The sequence below is a fragment of the Leopardus geoffroyi genome, chromosome B1, assembly GCF_018350155.1.
Source record: "Leopardus geoffroyi isolate Oge1 chromosome B1, O.geoffroyi_Oge1_pat1.0, whole genome shotgun sequence".
Lineage (NCBI taxonomy): Eukaryota > Metazoa > Chordata > Mammalia > Carnivora > Felidae > Leopardus > Leopardus geoffroyi.
The window spans coordinates 133,518,446-133,534,743 of record NC_059327.1 but is presented as its reverse complement, the minus strand read 5'-3'; the positions used below and the strand labels follow the sequence as shown (position 1 = coordinate 133,534,743).

The window sequence follows — 16,298 nt, the reverse complement described above, 5'->3', positions numbered from 1 at the left end:
TGGAAATTCTCACTCAGTTCATCTATTCTCTCAAGTCTTGCAAACATGTTTATGACGATTACTTTGAACTCTGTATCGAGTAAGTTGCTTATCTGTTTCATTTACTTCTTTTACTGAGGTTTTATCATATTCTTTTATTTGGAACATAGTCTTCTCTCTCCTCCTGTCATTTGACTCTGTTTCTATGTCAAATGGGTCAGATAAGTCTCCTGGTCTTGAAAGTAGCAGCCTTGTGTAGAGGACTTCCTATGCAGCCCAGCAGCACAATACTTCCCTGGTCACCAGAACCAGGTGCTCCAGGGATATCCCCTGTATGGACTGCATGTGCCCTCTTATTGTAACTGGGCGATGACTGCAGCAAGTACACTGGTTGATGGGGCTGGCACCCACCCAGGATGACTGCAATGACCAGCCTCAACTACCATGGGCACACTGACGGCAGGGCTGGCCCCTAGCACAGCTGGCTAAATGACCCAGATGCAGCTATTATGGGCATGCTGGTGGGTGGGATTAACCCCTGGTGCAGCTGGCTGAGAGGCCTAGCCATAACTATTGCAGGAGTGCTGATGGGCAAGGTTGCTCCCACCTGGGGCAGGAGTCACTGGGAGGAGCTGCCTGCTGGGTATGATGGGGTAGCAATTGCTTTAGAGGGAAAGGGAACACCAAGGCTGCCTGTTGGGTATGACAGGATAAGAGTTGCTTTGAGGTCAGATCCACAAAAGAATGCTGGGTCGGGGAGCAGTACTAACAGGGTAGATGGAGAGTGTCAGATCTGGTTCCCATCAGCTTTGGGCCAGTTAGGCTGAAGGAGGGCAAGAAAAATGATGCCTGCCAGCACTTATTCCTAGAGAAAGTTCCTACAGGTCTCAGCCTCTCTAGCATGTGCTCTAAAATTAGTCAACAAATCTCTTCCACATATAAGCCAGGTACTTTTCAAGGTGCTGCCTCTGTGCTGGGTCTCAGAGAGAGTGATATAGTGTGGGGGCCCTTTAAGCAGAGTCTCCATTTCCTATAGCACTCTAACTCTCCTAGAGTTAAGCTGTGGTGATTTTCAAAGCCAGATGTTATTGAGGCTCATTTTCCCAGCACAGGTCTCCTGTGGGGTACCCAATATGGGGCTTGATCCCTTCACTTCCCAGGGAGGACCTCCAGACCTGTGAGATCCCTCTCCCTGTACAGGGGTTTTGTTCCCAGCCACATCTCTGTCCCTCCCTACCTTAGTCAATGGGGCTTTTTCTATATGTCTTCAGCTGTGAAACAGCTCTTCTGTTAGTCTTCAGGTCATTTTCAGAGTAAGCTGCACATTATTTAGTTGTACCTTGGTGTGTCCATTGGAGGAGGTGCACTTAGCATCCTCCTACCCGGGCATCTTCACAAGCTCCTGTTCTAGAAAGCCTAGACTCATTCTTCTTTAAAGTAACTTTGTACTTTGTACTCTTTATAATTCAGTTATGTGAAGATTTTAGATGATACAAAATATACATCCTAGGCTATATTCATTATTTCCTTTTTATTTACAAAAACAATAGAGGATTTTTTTTATTTTTTTAAATTTTTATTTATTTTTGAGAGAGACACAGAGCGTGAGCAGGGCAGGGGGAAGGACAGAGAAACAGGGAGACACAGAATCCAAAGCAGGTTCCAGGCGCTGAGCTGTAAGCACAGAGCCTGACGTGGGGCTCAAACTCACGAGCCATGAGATCATGACCTGAGCTGAAGTCAGATACTTAACCAATTGAGCCACCCAGGCGCCCCGCAAAGAATAGAGATTTTAAATTTTGAATCAAACAGTCCAAAAGAAAGAAAGAATATTGTTAAAATGTCAATACTACCCAAAGCAATCTACACATTCAATGTAATACCTATCAAAATTGCACCAGCATTCTTCTCGAAGCTAGAACAAGCAATCCTAAAATTTGTATGGAACCACAAAGGACCCTAAATAGCCAAAGTAATACTGAAGAAGAAAACCAAAGTGGGAGGCATCATAATCCCAGACTTTAGCCTCTATTACAAAGCTGTAATCATCAAGACAATATGGTATTGGCACAAAAACAGACACACAGACCAATGGGATAGAATAGAGAACCCAGAATTGGACCCACAAATATATGGCCAACTAATCTTTGACAAAGCAGGAAGGAGTATCCAATGGAAAAAAGACAGTCTCTTTAACAAATGGTGCTGGGAGAACTGGACAGCAACATGCAGAAGAATGAAACTAGATCACTTTCTTACACCATTCACAAAAATAAACTCAAAATGGATGAAGAACCTGAATATGAGATAGGAAACCATCAAAACCCTAGAGGAGAAAGCAGGAAAAAACCTCTCTGACCTCAGCCGCAGCAATTTCTTACTTGACACATCTCCAAAGGCAAGAGAATGAAAAGCAAAAATGAACTATTGGGACCTCATCAAGACAAAAGGCTTCTGCACTGCAGAATCAACAAAACTAAAAAGCAACTGATGAAATGGGAAAAGATATTTGCAAATGACATACTGGATAAAGGGCTAGTATCCAAAATCTATAAAGAACTCACCAAACTCCACATCCAAAAAACAAATAATCCAGTGAAGAAATGGGTAGAAGACATGAATAGACACTTTTCTAAAGAAGACATCCAGATGGCCAACAGACACATGAAACATTGCTCAATGTCACTCCTCATCAGGGAAATACAAATCAAAACCACACTCAGATATCACCTCACGCCAGTCAGAGTGACTAAAATGAACAAATCAGGAGACTACAGATGCTGGTGAGGATGTGGAGAAACAGGAACCCTCTTGCACTGTTGGTGGGAATGCAAACTGGTGCAGCCTCTCTGAAAAACAGTGTGGAGGTTCTTCAAAAAATTAAAAATGTATCTACCCTATGACCCAGCAATAGCACTGTTAGGACTTTACCCAAAGGATACAGGAGTGCTGATGCATAGGGGCACTTGTACCCCAATGTTTATAGCAGCACTTTCAACAACAGCCAAATTATGGAAAGAGCCTAAATGTCCATCAGCTGACAAATGGATAAAGAAGATGTGGTTTATATATACAATGGAATACTACTTGGCAATGAGAAAGAATGAAATCTGACCATTTGTAGCAACGTGGGTGGAACTGGAACGTATTATGCTAAGTGAAATAGTCAGGCAGAGAAAGATAGATACCATATGTTTTCACTCATATGTGGATCCTGAGAAACTTAACAGAAGACCAGAGGGGAGGGGAAGCGGAGGGAAAAAGTTACAGAGAGGGAGGGAGGCAAACCATAAGAGACTCTTAAGTACAAAGAACAAACTGAGGGTTGATGCGGGTGGGGGAGAGGGGAAAGTGGGTGATGGGCATTGAGGTAGGCACCTGTTTGGGATGAGCACTGGGTGTTGTATGGAAACCAATTTGACAATAAATTATATTTAATAAAAAAAAAAAACAGTCCAAAAGGAAATATATTGAACCAATAATTAAAAGAGAAGCCCCTGCTTTGACAAACTGGATTACAGTTTCAATAGTTACTACTTGGTCAAGGTACACATGACTCCTAACAATTAACTACTGTGACTTAAAAAAAATGTTTTTCTTTAAAAAATGCTTTCCTTAGCATTACCACATATTAGATACAATTGTTATCAAAGTCTGCTCGTTAAATACTAATGTCATTTCCAGAGTCTATGATCAACGTTTTTACTACACTGAATACTTTGTAAGATGTTCCTATTTTGGGGTCTGTTTTATTAAGAAAGCTATCTAGTATTGTTTCACTATCATAATCATCCCCCCCCTTATTTGAACTGGCTAACAAAATTTATTATAGTCATAATAGTCAGAAAGTCTAATATAAAGTAGTAAAAGAAACAAAAATATTTTTTAAAAACTTGAATTTTTACCTAAGTATGTGAACAATGTGTATGAACTCTCTCTTAAGTAGGGACTCTATTACTAGTTTTGTTTAAGAATGTCACAGGAGTGGGGCGCCTGGGTGGCTCAGTCAGTTGAGCATCCGACTCTTGGTTTACACTAAGGTCAAGATCTCGTGGTTCATGAGTTTGAGCCCCACATCGAATGCTGCCAGCATAGAGCCTGCTTGGGATTGTCTCTCTCTCTCTCTCTCTCTCTCTCTCTCTCTCTCTCTCTCTCTCTCTGCCCCTCCCCTGCTCATAGTCTCTGTCTCTCTTAAAATAAATAAATAAACTTTAAAAGAAATTGTTTTAAGAAGGTCATAGGGGTCACAGGGTTGTACTTAAATTAATAAATGACAATCTGAATAAAAATATAAAGCCTACCAAAAAATAAATTTACCAATAATTTGTTTCTGACTGTGAAAAGATGTTTCTCACTCAATAGCCAATCAAAATAAAGAATACAAAGCTAGATAATAATTACTTACTTAGGAAGAGCTATGTTGGTCAGGCACAGACCTGAGTAGAGCAGATTGCTAATCTTATATAGGGTTTAGGAGGAAATCTGGAGTTCAGGGATTGGTGGATTTTTAGAGGTTTAGAAGCAGTGCTACTAAAAGGGATACCACTGACTAGCTGGCTTGCAAAATCCTGTTCAGTAAGGTAGGTTGTTATTGATTGATCACAGTGACTTAAAAACAACAATTCCAAAGAACTGTCATGTATTCAGTAAGCAGGTTTAAAACTGGTTCAAGTGACTAATTGTTACCATGGCTATACAAGAATCAGTCTTCCAGGAGTTTGGAAACTGCCTTTTACTTTCACAAGGTGAGCACAGGAACCAACGTACATACACACACACACACACACACACACATATATATATATATATATATATATATGTGTGTATATATGTATGTATATATATATATATATACACACACATACTGTGTATGCAAGTCACATGGTTTTATATGTGTATAAATGTGTATATATATATATATACACATACTGTGTATGCAAGTCACATGGTTTTAAAATCACATTTCAAGGAATTCCAATAAAAATAGAAATATTATCAGTGTTAAGGGGAAACACCATTTATTTGCCTTGAAACCTATTCATTTAGTCAACCAGTCACATGGTATATTGCAGGTTATGGAAATTCAAAGATGAATATGAAAAGCAACAACCAAGTGCTTTACAGCAGTGCTATCAAGGTGAGTCTGGCAGCACCTGGGTGGCTCAGTCGCTTAAGCACCTGACTCTTGATTTCAGCTCAGGTCATGATCTCACGGTTGTGAGATAGAGCCCCACACTGGGCTCCCATGCTGAGCTGGATGCAGAGCCTGCTTGCAATTCTCGCTCTCTCCGTCTTCCTCTCTGCCCCTCCCTGCTCATACTCTCACACATGCTCTTTCTCAAACTAAATAAAAAACTTTTAAAAAACATATGCACAAAAGTAATCTAACCTTTTAAAAAGTTATCTAAAATAAGTCCCCCTTGAAAAAGGATAAGACATGACATAATTCCTACCATTAATGAGCCTGAATTACCCAGATGGGACAAAAACAGATGATAAAAACAATGTAGTAAAGTCAACAGTAAAGAGACGTACTGGATATTAAGGGAGAACACAAACTATCCCAGATGATCAAGGTTCCCCACTGAATGCGAAAGCTCCCATGCATTCAAAGTTCCCACTCCACTCTACCTAATTATAACCAAGTTACATACATTATGTTTCCTCAATTTCTCTCATATAATGTTGGCCCTTCTTCTCCGGCAACACCACTTTAGTCACAGGCCCCATCATCTCACAGCTATGATGACAACCTCCCAAAGCCTCTTCTCTCACCAGTGCATCCTTCCTACTGCTGCCAGTTATCATTCCTTAATTCAAATCTGATCATATCAACTCAATGCTTAAAAAATTCCATGAAGGGGAGCCTGGGTGGCTCAGTTAGTTAAATTTATCTTCAGCTCAGGACATGATCTCGTTGTTTGTGGGTTCGAGCCCCATATTGGGCTGTCTGCTATCAGCAGAGCCTGATTCGGATCCTCTGTCCCTGTCTCTGCCCCTCCCCAGCTCACACTCTCTTTCTCAAAAATAAATAAACATTAAAAAAAGAAAAATTCCAGGGGCATCTTGGTGACTCAGTCAGTTGGGCGTTCAACCTCAGCTCAGGTCATGATCTCATGGTTCGTGAGTTCGAGCCCTGCGTGGGGTTTTGTGGTGACAGCTCAGAGCCTGGAATCTGCTTTAGATTCTGTGTCCCCCTCTTTCCCTACCCCTCCCCCGCTCACACTCTGCCCACCCCCCCCCCAAAATAAATAAAGATTTTTAAAAATGTGTTTTTTTTAATTCCATGGATACGGGTGCTCAGGTGGCTCAGTCAGTTAAACATCCAACTCTTGATCTCAACTCAGGTCTTGATCTCAGGGTCATGAGTTCAAGCCTTGCACTGGGCTATGTGCTGGACACGAAGAAGGAAGGAAGGAAGGAAGGAAGGAAGGAAGGAAGGAAGGAAGGAAGGAAGGAAGGTTCCATGGATAATGTAAAGGTAAATGGAAAGAAAACTGGATGCAAGATGTACAATCTCTATTTTGTAAATATGGAGATGTGATAGATTTCCAACTACAAGATAGGTTCCAACTGCAATTGCTGTTTCGGAATCAATTAAGGAATGATTACAAAAATTTCTATTTACTATAGAAAAATCTGTGAAGGAAAATAAGGAAACATAAGTTGAAAGTGGGCCACAGAAATTTATGGCATGGGACATACAAAGCATATTCCCAAAATTTCTTCAAATTTTAAGAATAAAAAAGAAATGACTAAATACTTACTATCACAGCTAGCATGCCTGTTTTAACTGGGTTAAATATTCTTATGGGTCAGGGCACCTGGGTGGCTCAGCTGGTTAAACATCCAACTCTTGATTTCAGCTCAGATCATATCTCACAGTTTGTGGGTTCGAGCCCTGCATCAGGCTCCACACTGACAGTGTGGAGTCTGCCTGAGATTCTCTCTCTCCTTCTCTCTCTGTCCCTTCCCTGCACTCTCTCTCTCAATCTCAAAAATAAATAAATTTTAAAAAGAAATATTCTCATAGGTCATAAACATTTTACAATGCTTTAGAGTCCCTCGTATAATGACCATAAGGTACAGTTGTTTTTAGAACTTAAAAAGAGGTAGCATGGGGCACCTGGCTGGCTCAGTCAGAAGAACATGTGATTCCTGATCTCAGGGTTGTGAGTTCCAGCCCCATGTTGGGTAGAGAGATTACTTAAATGAATAAATAAGTTAAAACTTTAAAAAACAAAAAGAAAAAGAGGTAGCATGATATAGCAGAAGTAACAGTGAGTTAATCAGTATAATTGGATTTTAACTAGCTACATTTTGGGTAAGTTACCTAATCTCCCCATGTCTCAGTTTCTTCATTTATAAAAAGAACAGGATTGGGCAGGTCACAGATCATCAATCTTTTTCCATAAAGGACCAAACAGTCAATATTTTAGGCTTTGTGGCCCATACGGTCTCTTTCATGACCACTCAAGTATGCCATTACAGTATGAAAGCATCAAGGGACAATACATAAGGGAACTAAGTGTGGCTGTGTTCCAATAAAACTTTATTTACAAAAGTGAGAATAAGCTGAGTTAGGCCTCTAAGACCCTAGTTTTAGGTAATCACTGTTTATTTCTAAACTATGAGAGTACTTTTCTTGTATTTGAAATTCCTGAAGCTGTTGCTTAGAAAAATCTGTTAGCAATAGCTAACACAAGGCACATAAACTAATGATTAATAGCAGACCTTATGATCAGTTTGGGATTCTCTGTTAGCTGTTAGCCTTGGGCACATCACTTAAAATCACTCTGGGGGTGCCTGGGTGGCTCAGTCGGTTGAGCATCCGACTTCGGCTCAGGTCATGATCTCGCAGTCTGTGAGTTCGAGCCCTGCGTCAGGCTCTGTGCGTCCAGAGCCTGGAGCCTGCTTCAGATTCTGTGTCCTCCTCTCTCTCTGCCCCTCCCCACTCGTGCTCTGTCTCTCTCTGTCTCAGAAATAAACGTTAAAAACAATTTTTTTTAAATAAAATAAAATCACTCTGAACCTCAGCTTTAAGTTTGTTGTGAAGTTTAAATGAAGTAATAACATATACAATGTTTAACCCTGTATCTAGTTTACAATAGGCATTCAATAAATGAACATTATTGCTTTTATAAATTATGTGATCCCGAGTCCTTAGTCAGGAACGCAATACTCCAATCAACATCTTTTCCAACAAATAAAATATGCTTTATAATAATCTACATGCAGATGCATTTTTCATTACAGAAAAAGATAAGGACTGGTTATATTAGCCTAAGTCTTCCTTATTGTTGTTCTTTCAATGACAACAGTCAGCTTTGAGTGCTTACTATCTACTTACTAGTTGTATGACCTTGGTTTAGTTATATAACTTTTCATTAGCCTCAGTTTCTTCATCTGTAAAAATGTGGAAAACAACAGTACCAACTTTACAGGACTGTTATAAGAATTAAATGAGTTAATAAACTGTCTAGCACATAAACTATACAAGTAACTGCTATTATTTGAGCTAGATATGTAACATTTGTTCATTTCAATCCTTGGGACAACCCAAAGAGGTATTATTCCTACCTGACAGTTGTGGATAAAGAAGTTCAGAGAAGCTAAGAAAGCTACCCAAGGTCACAAAGCTATTAAGTGGCAATGCCAAGGACTCAACATAGGCTTGCCTGACTACAAAGCCAAAAGTCTTACCACAAGGCCAAAGATGACGTTAACTATATCTTTGTATGGTATATATAAATTATAAGAACTAAAATGGGGTATTAATAATTATCTCCCGAGGCGCCTGGGTCGCTCAGTAGGTTAAGCGTCCGACTTCAGCTCAGGTCATGATCTCACGGTCTGTGAGTTCGAGCCCCGCGTTGGGCTCTGGGCTGATGGCTCAGAGCCTGGAGCCTGCTTATGATTCTATGTCTCCCTCTTTCTCTGCCCCTCCCCTGTTCATGCTCTGTCTCTCTCTGTCTCAAAAATAAATAAACGTTAAAAAAAAATTTAATAATTATCTCCCCATACAGGAAATGTTTTTCAATTTTTTAAAGTTCAAAGATAAGAGAATACACATAAAATCACTGATCTTAAAATGATAGTTTTCCAGGGGCGCCTGGGTGGCGCAGTCGGCTAAGCGTCCGACTTCAGCCAGGTCACGATCTCGCGTTCCGTGAGTTCGAGCCCGGCGTCGGGCTCTGGGCTGATGGCTCAGAGCCTGGAGCCTGTTTCCGATTCTGTGTCTCCCTCTCTCTCTGCCCCTCCCCCGTTCATGCTCTGTCTCTCTCTGTCCAAAAAATAAATAAACGTTGAAAAAAAAAAATTAAAAAAAAAAAAAAATGATAGTTTTCCATAGGTAAAATTTTTACTGAAATGATCCCCCTTTGTTTTAGATCCAATTAATTTAACTTTCATTATTAAAGTAATAAGCAATCCTCTGCATTAAAATAACTAAAGATGCAGCATAGTGACTTACCTTGTACATGCAAAGTACTATGCAAATGCTAGTATCCACCTCTAATTGATCTTTGAGATTTATCTAAACCTCTCAGATTAATTTTATTAAGAAGCAAACCTGGTGAGTCAAACACAGTTCTGTTACACTACTCTATAAATTCCCAAGAACTGACTTAGAACCTGAACTTCGAAAAGCTTTCCAATTCATATGAAAATACCAATATCAAAAGGAAAAGTAAAAAATATCTCAAGGAAAAAGACAAAAAGATATTACTCTGCTGCATACACTTGTTATTAAGTTTGTGCTGCAACACTTAACTCACTTCCTACTCTTCAGGCCTTGTGAATGCTACTCGAAACTGATCCAGAAACAGAAGTTGGCTTCACACCGTAAAGCCTCAGAGCCCAGCAACCTAATACTAAAAAGAAAAATAGGGCAGTTTGATATAGCTTACTTCCAAACTCTATTATAAGAATGAATCCAAATTTAGAACTCTAACCTAACTCTAAAATTCCCCAAATGCAAATAACATTAATTTTAAATGTTATAAACTAAAATTATAAATTATAATCTAATTTATACAAGCAGGTGGTCAATTTCTTGAAAAATCATACCCAAATTCTTTCCAAAGCAGCAACACTGTAAGTCAAAATAACCATCAATTAGGATTTAATAAAACTTTACACTCCGTGCTATACAAGAAGAAATATCACATAACAACAAATAACTAGTTTGGAAAACAAAATACTTAATTTTCTTTAGCATTTGGTGTTCTGTAGAGAAAAGAAAAAATGTTCAAATTTTAAAATAAGGAAACCAAATTATCTTTAAGCATTTCAAAATAAGATTCTAACATGCTGGATTGTATTTCGGTGTCATTCCTTGGGACCTATTCTATTGCCCATCAAGAGTGGAGGGGAGGGGCGCCTAGGCAGCTCAGTCCATTAAGGTTCCAACTTCAGCTTAAATCATGATCTCACGGTTCATGGATTCCAAGCCCTGTGTCTGGCTCTGTGCTGACAGCTCAGAGCCTAGAGCCTGCTTTGGATTCTGTCTCCCTCTCTCTCTGCCTCTCCCCTGCTCGTGCTGTCTCTCTCTCTCTCTTTTTTTTTTTTTTTACATTTATTTATTTTTGAGAAACAGAGTGAGACAAAGCGTGAGTGGGGGAAGGGCAGAGAGAGAAGGAGACACAGAATCTGAAGCAGGCTCCAGGCTCTTAGCAAGCAGTCAGCACAGAGCCTGATGCAGGGCTCGAACCCACGAACTGTGAGATCATGACCTGAGCAGAAGCTGGACACTCAACCCACTGAGCCACCCAGGTGCCCCCCCTCTCTCTCTTTCAAAAATAAATAATAAACATTAAGGGAAGAGAGGAATGGGCAGTATCTGCCTAACAACAATGGACCAAAGAGTGGTGTCATCTCCATATATAAGAAGCAGCACTATTATTTATATGAACATAGTATATCATTAATATCAACTACTAGTTCTGGAAGAAAAACAGGCACTCATGGTGCTTCAAAGATTACCTTTCTTAAAAAAAATTTTAAAAACCTAATATTAAAAATAATCTACAAAATGTTTAGCAAACAAGCCTGCCTAGATAACCGATCCTAATAGTTCTTAAAACCTTTGGTTGGGGGGGGGGGGGGTGGCATGAACACCTTTTGAACATCTACTGAAAGCTAGGGGTCTTTTCCCCAAAAAGTACAGATACACAGAGTTCACAGACTCTGGGAAGACTATTTATGGACACCCTCATAGATCTAGGTTAAGAACCAGAGAGATGAAGTAGAAATTTTCCCAAGGCATTTTTGACTCTCTTCCATAATTTTATCTCTGACTCATCAAGCTAAATCATTCATAACCAGACAATAAACTCTCATGTTCTGCCAAACAAACAAAAAAAAAAGTTTGATGGTATTAAGCCGTATTCACCTGAAAATATGATGAATTGGCAGAATTTTAAAATACAGCATCTAACTAATGATATCAATAAACATTATAGTGTATTATGACAGTTTATAAAATGATTTCACATTATAACAATATTTTATACCCCTTTTACAGCTAAGAAAATAATGATTATTTTTGTTATTCTATGAAGAATTTCTTCTCATTCATCTCTTTAATTCTTAATATACAAAAACAAATAACTTTGTTGAAAATTTAAACATAAGAAACCAAAAGTTTAAACACCCAATTTTTTTAAAACACAAAAACTAACTGAAATTAATTTTTAGGATGTTCAAAATATCTTGTAATCTTTTTGTGTGTGGGGGGGGCGGGGTTATTTATTTAGAGAGAGTGTGTGTGTGTAAGCAGGGGAGGAGCAGAGACATGGGGAGAAAATCCCAAGCAGACTTCTTCAAAGTCAACTCTGAGCCCCATGTTGGGGTCCATCCCACCAACTTGCAAGACCATGACCTGAGCCAAGATCAAGATCAAGAGAGTCCCAGGTTTAACCCACAAGCCACCCAGGCTCCCACCCTTGTAATCTTTTTTCAATAACAATACTCATTTCCATTCTCTACAACTCTTAATTAAAAATTCTCTAAAAAAAAAAAAAAAAAAAGTGTTATTTGTCTAAACCCCATAGAATATACAATATCAAGAGTGAACCCTATTTAAACTACAGACTTTGGGTGATAATGATCTGTCAATGTAGATTCATCTTTTCTAACAAAACTACCATTCCCACGTGGCAATTTTGATAGTGAGGGAGGCTGTGCATATGTGGAGCGGGGCAGGAGGCATATGGAGGCAGAAGGTATATGGGAAATCCGTACCTTACTTAATTTTGCTATGAACCTAAAACTGCCCTAAATATAAACTCTGTTTTGAAAAAGGATTCGGTGGGTGTGTCAAAATTTACCTGGCTTTCTTAACAAATGAGGAAATACTGTTTTGTAAAAATTACCCCGACTGTGAATTAAGTTTCCTGCCAGAATACAGAATGTGCAATTATTACAGAATATATTATCATTAAAAAAACCCCACAGTAATAGTAATCTTATCAAATACTAAAAGAATGTTTTAAATGTTAATACGAAACAGTGCATATGTGGGTACAGTTATCTTAAGATTCCTTTTTATATTTATGTTCCTATTATTTGATATTTTAAAAGGCAATATACAAAGGGACTGAAAGTTGTAGTTCAGGAAGGAAAAGGAAAAGCAGCAGCCAATGAAAAAAGCCACCGCCAAGCAGAGGTCCTCCTGTTCTCCCAAGACCACCCTCTGCCAGAGTCAGGATTCAAGGGAGATGGAGAAAGGGTTTCCTCATAAAGTGAGAATAAAGAACAGCAAACGTCAATTATCAACTTACAGAAAACAAAAATAATGAAAAAGTGCAACCAGCAGATAAACTACTTTCGTCAACCCAGGTTTTTCGAGACGCTTTCCCCAAAGTATCCTCCCAAGGCGGTAACATTAGCATAGGGTAAAGGGCCAAAAACAGTTATGCTATTAAAACGGATAAAAGGGAATTACTGAGAAAGGTTCAATTTCCTACGGAAAGTCATCGGATTCAACACTGCCAAGTGGGAAAATACGTAAAATGCTTTTCACACCCAGGAGCGCAAACGCTACGACTGTGCAAATCCAGTAAAGGGTAAACCCCAGACTAGAAAACTCCCAATTATGTAGACAAATCGCCCTCCCTGAAGAAATCAGCAAGTTAACTAAGCCCAGAAGTGAGTGGAAGGAAGAAAGAGCTGGTTGTGGGGCAGTAAAACAAACTCCACGGAGCGGCTGCGTGTTCGGAAAGGGGCTTTGGTTACTGGTGTCACACCAGGAGGCACTCTTCCATTAGGATCTATACTCCCGCGGAAGGGACATCTGACGCGAGCAGCAAACCCCCGGTACCAGCAAGTCCCAACGGGCAGCGAGCCCCTCCGGCGAGCCAGTCCCCGGCGGGCTGCGAGTCCCCACGCCGCAGGGCCAGGAGACAGCCCACCTGCCGCGCACCCACAGGCCGGCCGCCCTCCCTGGGCCCCGAACCCGGCCGGCCGCACCGCTACTGTTCATTCCTTGCACGCCACCAAGCACCTGCCTGTCCGTCTCTTCTTCGAAAGACCGAGAGGAGACAGCCAAGGGGCCACCGACGGGGATGACAGAGGCTGAGGATCTCCTCGAGGAAATGCGACCCCGTTCCTCCCGCCAACCAGAGCGACAGAAAACGTGCAGCGGTTTAATGGGCCCCAAACCCTCTCAGCTGTGGAGTTTTAGTTACTGCTTGGTAGGGCTGGAGTATCCCGGAGCCAGAAGCGAAAGCTCGAGCGGCGTAACGATATTTAGGGCTGGGTTAAAGGAGGGCTCGGCGTGAACCCACAGCACCGCACAAAGGAAGAGAGGAATGAGGGGGAAGAAGAGCGGTTACCTCGGTCCTCCGCTTGTCCCTCCGCTCGGTTCCTCCCGGCCTCGCTAAACCAGCAGACGCGCAACCAGGCTACCGCAACCCAGCGTCTCTCCACAGCACCTAGCGGCGCCGCACTAGACCCGCGCGAGCACCCGACGGACGCGCGCCCTCCTGCGCGGCCCCGTAGAGCCCTGGCGGGCGCCGAGCTTCCTCTCGGCTCAGCCCCGAGAACGGCGGCCTCTGGCGCGGCGAGAGAAGCGCGCGCCGAGGCCCGCGCACAGCACTCTGGGAGGTGTGGTTTATGGTTACCTCCTCCGGGTGCCCGCCCCCCACCGCGTCCTTCCCGCCCCCTCTCGCTCAGGAGCGGCTGGAGGCTTTAGGAGACTGTTGATGCGGTGCTGCCGGGGGGCGGGGGAAGGTTGCCCAGGGCCTAAGGGACGTCCTCAAAACAGATCGAGACAGGACACCGCATAAATAATTCTGGAGTTATCCATTGCTTACATTTCCATAGCCGTGCAAAATTCAGTTTCTTTTTACATCCACCAACTTCCCTCCTGTACGTTGGGTATTCTTGGGGTTTATACCTCTTTTTTAAAAAAGGTGGGGGAGCGGGAGGACTTCCGTTTTTATTCCTATGACAGTTTCTCCACGCTTTCTGCAGAGGATATACACAGCAGCTTGTGTTTATAAATATAGACCCACAGTTTGTAAACTTAAGCAAGCAATTAACTGACCTAAGCACACGCTGCCAAAAACCATTGAAAGAAAAATGATGTTGAAAGAAACCAATTTTTCCATAAAGTCAATGGAATGTAGAGGTGGGAGATTAAGAGAGAGCAAAAAAAAAAAATTTTTTTTAAGTATATTTTCCTAATATGTCTTTTGTTAGACAACCTCAAGCTTTTACAACCCCAGAAATATATTTCAGAATAAATTTAACTCTAGGTACATTTATGAATATTAACACATAGGTTTGTATTGACACATAGGTTTGCTGGAAAAAGAGCTTTTTAAAAAAATATCATGGGGGCGCCTGGGTGGCTCAGTCGGTTGACCGTCCGACTTCGGCTCAGGTCACGATCTTGCGGTCCGTGAGTTCCAGCCCTGCGTCGGGCTCTGGGCTGATGGCTCAGAGCCTGGAGCCTGCTACCGATTCTGTGTCTCCCTCTCTCTCTGCCCCTCCCCCGTTCATGCTCTGTCTCTCTCTGTCCCAAAAATAAATAAATGTTGAAAAAAAAAATTTTTTTAATAAATAAATAAAATAAAAAAAATTAAAAAATATCATGTTAGGTAAAAACCCAAAAATGACTACTTGAATCTGAAATTTCATTTCCAGAAAAAAAATCACTTTTTTTACATAACAGAAATTGAAATAAATAATCCTTAAGATTTCAAAATATTTCTCTTCAGAGCATTGTATTTTACAAATTTAATGTCAATGCCCTTAGAAAAATAGAGCAAGACCCGTTTTAAAGTGTACACACACAGAGCTCCAGCTCCGTGAGTTAAGCAAACCACATTTGATGTCATGCCTGAGGCTCTGTGTTGACAGTGTGGAACCTGACTGGGATTCTCTCTGCTCCCTCCCTGCTCACACACAGAGTCTCTCTCTCTCTCTCTCTCTCTCTCTCTCTCTCTCTCTCACGCATACACATGAATAAATAAATAAATGCATAAATACATAAAAAAAACAAAGTGTGCACACACACACACACAATTATAAAATTTGTCTGGAAGCATGATGTAATACAATATATATTTAATAAAACCAGGACATCTGGGTGGGTCAATGGGTTAAGCGTCTCACTTCCACTCAGGTCATGATCTCATGGTTCCAACCTTGCACTGGGCTCCGTGCTGATAGCTGGGAGCCTAGAGCCTGCTTCGGTTTCTGTGTCTCCCTCTCTCTCTGCCCCTCCACTGCTGGCTCTTGCTCTCTCTCTCACTCTCTCTCTCTCTCTCAAAAATAAACATTAAAAAATGTTTTTAATAAATAAATAAAACTGTGTTCTAATAGAATTTTTTTTCTGTAATTAGAACTTTTTTTTTTTACTCAGGTGTACTATGTCTCCTAAAAAATCTCATAGAGGGGGGCCTGGCTGGCTTAGTTGGTAGAACATGTGACTCTTGATCGCAGGATCATGAGTTCAAGACCCCTGTTAGACTTAGAGCTTACTTAAAAGAAAAATGAAATAAAAAATGCTTATACAGCAGAGCTGCTTTTTTCTCTGCTGAATATACAAAGCAATATACTACCTGTAGTCACTAACTACATCAAAGAAATATACACAAAATTTCAATACTCATCATTTATTTATTGAAAAATATTTATTGAGCATTTACTATTTGCCAGGCACTGAACCAGGAAATGGGAAATACACAGTGAACAAAACTAAATAGTCCCTGCACTCCTGGAGACTGAGATCTAGTGGAGGAAACAGAAAACGAACAGAGAAATAAAAAGGTATGCATAGAGTGACAAGGGGAGTGGGGAACACATAAAGT

General features: G+C 40.9%; 1 protein-coding gene across 2 annotated transcripts in view; it reads right to left on the bottom strand.

Annotated features, from left to right (window-relative positions):
- Positions 1–14,082, bottom strand: part of KLHL8 (kelch like family member 8) — a 66,992-nt gene extending 52,910 nt beyond the window's left edge. The window contains exon 1 of one of the 2 annotated variants that reach the window (XM_045473418.1): positions 13,815–14,082. The gene's annotated coding sequence lies outside the window, so the exon portion shown is untranslated. The remainder of the gene's footprint in view (positions 1–13,814) is intronic. The other variant, XM_045473419.1, reaches the window with a different exon arrangement.
- Between the last annotated feature and the right edge of the window lie 2,216 nt (positions 14,083–16,298).